This window comes from Protomyctophum parallelum, assembly GCF_964188405.1.
Source record: "Protomyctophum parallelum genome assembly, chromosome: 13".
NCBI lineage: Eukaryota > Metazoa > Chordata > Actinopteri > Myctophiformes > Myctophidae > Protomyctophum > Protomyctophum parallelum.
The window spans coordinates 13237922-13244632 of NC_139708.1; positions in this window are offsets into that span (position 1 = coordinate 13237922).

A 6711-nucleotide genomic window follows, 5' to 3' on the forward strand; every position below is an offset into this window, starting at 1 on the left:
AACTTTGATGAGGCAGTATTACTTTGCTTTCAAAATATAAGGTTTTCTTAATTTTCTGAAAATGTTATATTTTTTATTTCCTGAAAAATGAACTTGTAGTCACGTGGAGTCACGTGGTTTCTTCCCGACAGCAGAGATATGTATTTGGCCGCCAGGACCCCCAAAGTTGTTTCAGGGACCCCCAGATGTGTGTTAAGTTTCATCTTGGTGTGGAACCATTCCAAGGCAAATACAAGACAAATGCATCTGGTGATAAAGCCCCATATTTGCATATAGGCTACTGGACCCTGATTTGTCCGTCATGCACTACTTCGGAGGGTAGTTTTTTTCTTTCTTAGCAATGACAGTCTGGTTTCCAGGCTATAATTTGATGACGGCCAGAATCTCTGTTAGCATTAGCAGTAGCACATGATTAGCTTAGGAATAAGACAAAAGCACATACATCTCCATGAATTCAAGTCTTGTAATTAATTCAGTGGTTCCCAAACAATTTAGCCCATGGCCCAAAGAGACATCTGACACCCAAACTAGTGAAAATAGACGATCTACAAGGTCACAATGCGGCGTGTTGTGAGCGTGTAGATCAGCAATTTTAACTAGATTTATTTTATATTTGTTTTCTAATTTAATTCTCAATTCTCTGATTTTAATTTTATTTCCTCATGAAAGTACAGAAACAAAATCATTGAATTTATTTTAATATATATATTTCTTTTCTTTTTACAATGTTATTTGAAAATGTTTTGAAATAATAATTAAGATAAAAATAAATAAATAAAGGGACCCATAAACAGTGTTGTAACTAACTACTAACATCTCTACTAGTAGGGATGTTGACTCCCTAATAAACGGTGTTGTAACTAACTACTAACATATATCTACTAGTAGGGACTGTTGAAACAATCTCAAAACAAACCTAAAAGAGTGGATGACCTTAAAATACCACCAGGGTTATAGCGGAATACCTTTGAACACGCCCCCATCCCTCCTTCTTCTGTAAATATAACTGTTGCTGCTACTGAGCTTTTACTGATATTGTATTGTGTCTTCTCACTGATCAATTACATTGTACATTGGACCACAAAGCCCCATAAGGGCCCATTTGGTTCCATTTGTATGCTATCAGAGTTACGGGGGCCCAGTGGGGTTCCTTTGGAATTAAAAACAAAATAACTTTGATAAACACTGGCTCATGTGGTTCCCAACTCACCTGAACTCTTCCGGGGGTCCGGGGGTTCCTGGGGGTTCAGGGGGTCCACATTCAAATAGTCACCTGTAGTGTTGATTTTTGACAGCAACATTAGCTTTTGAACACATTTTCATTTAGCTTTAGTCACATTTTAGTCAACGGAAATGTGTCTAGTTTTAGTTGACTAAATATCATAGGATCTTTGTTGACAAAATCTACAGCTGATTTAGGTGCGCTGTGACTGCTGTGTTCTGCTGTGATCTGCTATTTTCAGCATGCAACCAAGCATAAAATTACTTGTCTTTTAGTTCTACTGGATCTCTTCTCCAGATAATTCCTAACATTTTAGTCTAGTTTTTATTTGTTGACGGAATTGTCAATATATTTAGTCATAGTTTTAGTCATCATAACATGGTTTTTATTTCATTTTTATTTATCCGAGTTATTTAATCGCGATAAATAATTTGAATTGCAATTAATCACATATTTATTTTAGTCATTTGGCTAAACTGTAGTTTAGGACAGTGGTCCCCAGATGATTAGCTTAATGTGCAATATTGTTTTCTCACTCAAACAGTAAACAAACCAACATACAGTAGGCTATAAGTGAGTAACAAATCATATCAAATGGGTTTGACCCCTTGAGGGTCAAGTAAACTTCACAGCTGACTTACCTGAGTCACATGTGGGCCCCTTCTCGTTTGGATTGACATTGACGTAGGCAGGCTCTACATCCACTGTGGAGAAACAACAGCATGTCTTCATTGATTGAATGCACTATGCAACTTTCCTCTTGAACCCGGTTTCCTGTGCAAGTGCTGACAGTTTTACCATTGAGCTAATAGAGTCTGCCTTGCTTGCTCAGGGGATACATTCGATCTTGACCATCAGGTCAAAACGTGTGTCAGATCCCGTGTCTAGGTGAGACATGACCTTTGACACAATCTAAATGTTTCAATAGAAGAGCAGGGAGACAAAGTACAACCACCCCAATTGTAAAGTTATTGTATTAACATAATCTACCTACAGATTGTGTAAATTACTCAATCTAATTGTATTCATTAAAAAGGTGACGTAGAGGCTTTAACACAGATGGTTTTATAGTGTACCTGAACTGTGTGTGGAGGCCAGACTGGAACGGGACTGATGGATTTCAGCTGGTTCATCAGGCAACACTTTCCTGCAAAGCGCTCGCACGCACACGCACACGCACACACACACACACACACACACACACACACACACACACACACACACACACACACACACACACACACACACACACACACACACACACACACACACACACACACACACACACACACACACACACACACACACACACACACACACACACACACACACACACACACACACACACACACACACACACACACACACACACACACACACACACACACACACACACACTCACTAAAGATCCTGGGCTACTGCAGGTCCATGAAACAGATTGCTACTATTACAAGTAACAATAACCTTATTTATGGTCTGTAGTGTGACCGTGTCACGATGCATCCCAGCATCCCATCGTGAGTGAAAGTTATTTATTTATTTACTAGTAGCACTCCACTGTCTTAAGCTTCACACAGCAAACCTCAAACTCAGGATTCTGCTGTGTACACATCTACAGGCACACACACTGTTAACTGTACAGTATGTTGTTTAGTGTAGCCATTGAGGTACAATTGTACACTCGCAGAGTTACAAATTAATAAATTAATGCTGTATTTACTGTGTATGCCTACCAGTGTTTAGACAGCACATTTTGATTTAGTTTTAGTCATAGTCTTTTGAATAAAATTATGTTTAGTTTTAGCTACATTTTAGTCATCTGAAATGTTTTAGTGTTAATCTAGTTTTAGGCAGGCGTTGATGGCGTCGTAATGGCAGATTTCTTGTTCTACTGGATCTCTTCTCCAGTAGTCCCTCTCTAACATTTTAGTCTAGTTTGTATTTGTTGGTGAAATTGTCTTAGTTTTAGACATCGTAGCTAGCCTAAGTTGTTAGTTTTTTGGTTTTCCTCTGTGAAAAAAGGTACTCGACGAACATTTTTCGTCATAGTTCCAATGGATGAAATCAACACATGCTGTGTACTACAGCATGTAGTACACATGCTGTACTACTATACATGCAGCAGTACAACTCAATTCAAATCAATGTCACTACGTACACGTATCCTTCTACGTCGCTGTCGTCTGTGTTCACATAGTCAGCTCCTGTAAGACAACACATAATCAAGTCTGTAAATCGCTCTGGATCCTTAGGGTCATCCAAATAACATGTCAATGAAATAATTAGTGGATCATGGTAAATTCAGGGGTTGAAAGTTGGGCTACCATTAACAACTATAATGCAACATTTTCACAAGTAGCATGTGACGTGTCAAACTAGGATTTTTCATGATTCTGAACCCATTCCAAACATTAGTTTTGCACGAAAAACACCTCTTGCATATATTACTTGACTTATATTGACCCTATAAAAACATTAAGGTATGGTTTTGCCCACTCAATTCATAATTAACGTTCCAATTTTGGGACACTGGCTCATGGAAGAAGAACCGGGCCGGTTCAACCCTGGTGGAAAAGGGGTCTTACAGAAGAGCCCATTTGGTTCTTAACTATATCAATTTTGATGGGGACCCCCTGGAACGTCATCAAGGACCCCTGGGTGTCCCCGGGCCCCACTTTGAGAACCACTGATGTACAGTACAGTAAATGTTTGGTTTACGTTACCGTCTGGCTGATTCTCATAACTGGGATTGCTTCCTGTATATGGAAGAGAAAAGGCTCATATTATTATTAATCATATTTTTTGATTATATTTGAACCCATTAAGACCCGAGGCCGATTTTCACTTTCAAATAGCAGATGTATTTAAGCTCACAGCTCGGCAGAAAGTGACACTCTGCAAGCTACTATTATTGAATATAGCTAACGCAAAAGAAATCGGTAAACCAATATTCCCCAGCGGTTGTTCCTTGCGCGCGCGCCCCTCTAGACCAGAAAGCAGGCTGGCTAGGCCAGGCTACTGTAGCTGTAGAATAATTGTCGCTAGCAATTTTCCTCAAGTGACATGATCATCTGAAAAAGTATAAATGATGCTTAAATTTGATGATGCTCTTGAATCTATTTTATTCTCCAGTTGCTCTATTTGTTTCTATAAATCATTTTTAAATCAATATAAGTTTTACTCTTACAAAAACTACAAGTTATTGAAAAGGAGACTAGGAGAAGAAGAAATGTACATACAAGTTACTGAAAAGACTAGCACAAGAAGAAATACAAGCTGTTGAAAATATACTTACCATTTTCTGTAAGAAAAGAGGCATGGCGTGTTGGTATGTCTAATGAGTGAGAACTGAGGGAGAAACATTTAGACATTAAGTTACATTTCATATATCACAGACTTGTTTGACAGTGCTGTCAACATCAGTGTTGGATTCACTGACATTTAATTGACAATACTGACGTAAACTTGAAATTTCACTCTGTACTTATTTTCCCTCTACACCAAATATATTTGCCGAAAATAGCCGATCTGCAAGCTTGTAGCAGATCTACAGCTTGCAGATCTTCTATTTTTTGTCTAAAGTTCTCCTCAGAACAGTGATGCAAGTTGTTAATACAAAATACAAAAATAAAGTCCTATCACACAAAGATTTGGCAACCCACCCTGTAACTCTGAGGACCCCCTAGCGGTTCCGGACCCCCTCTTGAAGACCCCTGAATTGCAGACCGACTTTTCATTTTAACGAACATATATAGTTTTAAGGGTTTAACTGTTGTATAATAGCAATACTTTTGCGCTGCCTTTCGGAGCAGCATCGCAGGCGTGCATTAATGACAGTAAAGCACACCCTCTTGTGTAATATTGCTGTGTGGCGTGTGTGTGTATCTCACAGGGTGGGGTGAAGGGAGGAGGATGGATGATGGATGGATGAATGGACCGGGTCGACGGAGTGTGGATCTGTTGAATTGAAAGAAAATGAAAAATCACACTTGTGTGAAGTGAGGGGCGCCCAGATTTTTGGGGGCATGTTGATATTCTAATTCTAATTCTAATAAAAATGTAATGTATTACAAGATGTATTAATTGATATCAGCGAGAGGACAATCTTACGTTGTCATTTAATGACCATATTAAAGTCGATCGACTTGGCTGGCATAAAATTACATAATAATTTACCCCAAACAAACATTAAAGTCCAAAGACTTGGCTGGGGATGGGAATTCATAATTAGGCTCAAAACAAACATTAAAAGTCCATAGACTCGCTGTGGGTGCTGGGATCGTGTTCTCTCCTCTGCGCCATCAGTGCCCATACCCGAGGCGGGGTTGGCGAAAGGGCCTTTCAGTGTGGAGTTTGCATGTTCTCCCCGTGTCCCGTAGGGTAGGTACCCTCACAAAAAACATGCAGTAATAGTCTCTAAACTACCTCCCCCCCTGGCCAGCCGGTACACGGACAAATGTGTCCGTGGCAAAGACTTGGGGCTCCATTTTCGTCTGATCTTTCTAAATACACTGTTTTGGGATTTAGCAGTGGGGAAGGGGTGTTCCCCCACTAAAGTTGGTATTTTGGTTACCCGTCTAAATCCCTAAAACACCTCCGTTACCCGTTATTTCATGCATAGGTGTGGTTTGAGCATTACAATAATTAAACCAATCACGAGTCCACGTGCCATTGCCTTTAAAAGATCCCTTTAGTGTTGCCCGTTAGTGCTATATTGCTTCATAGCCTTACGGTCCTTAGCCCATGGAAGAGTGTTGCGTTGCTGCCTTGAAGTCTCACTTGTGCTGCACCCCGCAAAAGATAGCGGGGGAGGCTGGACGGAAATACCATTAAGGGACAGAGAAAGCTCCTATATATTCGTCATTTTCGGGCAGCGGCTGAATTGCGGGCCACGTTGCGGGTAAAGGCGGCGACGAAATTGGAGCCCTTGGTCTTGTCCCTGTCCAAAGTTTGTTCAGACCCTCGCTATTTAGTCAACTTGACCGCTGGCTCTGTACTTGGTCTGCTCTTTTCCCCTCTACTACACAAACTCTCCAAAAATAGTATTGTATTGTATCATTGTATAATGAATGTTCCCCACCACACAAAGATTTGGCGGACCCCCTGCAGTTACTCTGAGGACCCCCTAGGGATCCCGGACCCCCTGTTGAAGACCTCTGCTTTATACTCACATTGCTGGACGACCCTGAAGTTGGGTGACCTGCATGGAGAGGGGAAGTGACAATTATGATTGTTAACATGTGTACAGATGTAGGACAGGGCTGATACGGATTACTTTTGTTTATTTGATTGATTTATTGATTGATTGATTGATTGATTACTTTATTGGCAGAAATGTAAACAGTACAGAGTACAGTCAAACACTTGGTCCAAAAGGATATGGTGATTGGGGCACCCTAAAGGCTGCAATTCCAGCCTGACAGCATGTCATATTTTATATTGTAAAAATACATTTAAATAGATAAAAAGTGATATAGTGCCGCTTTAAA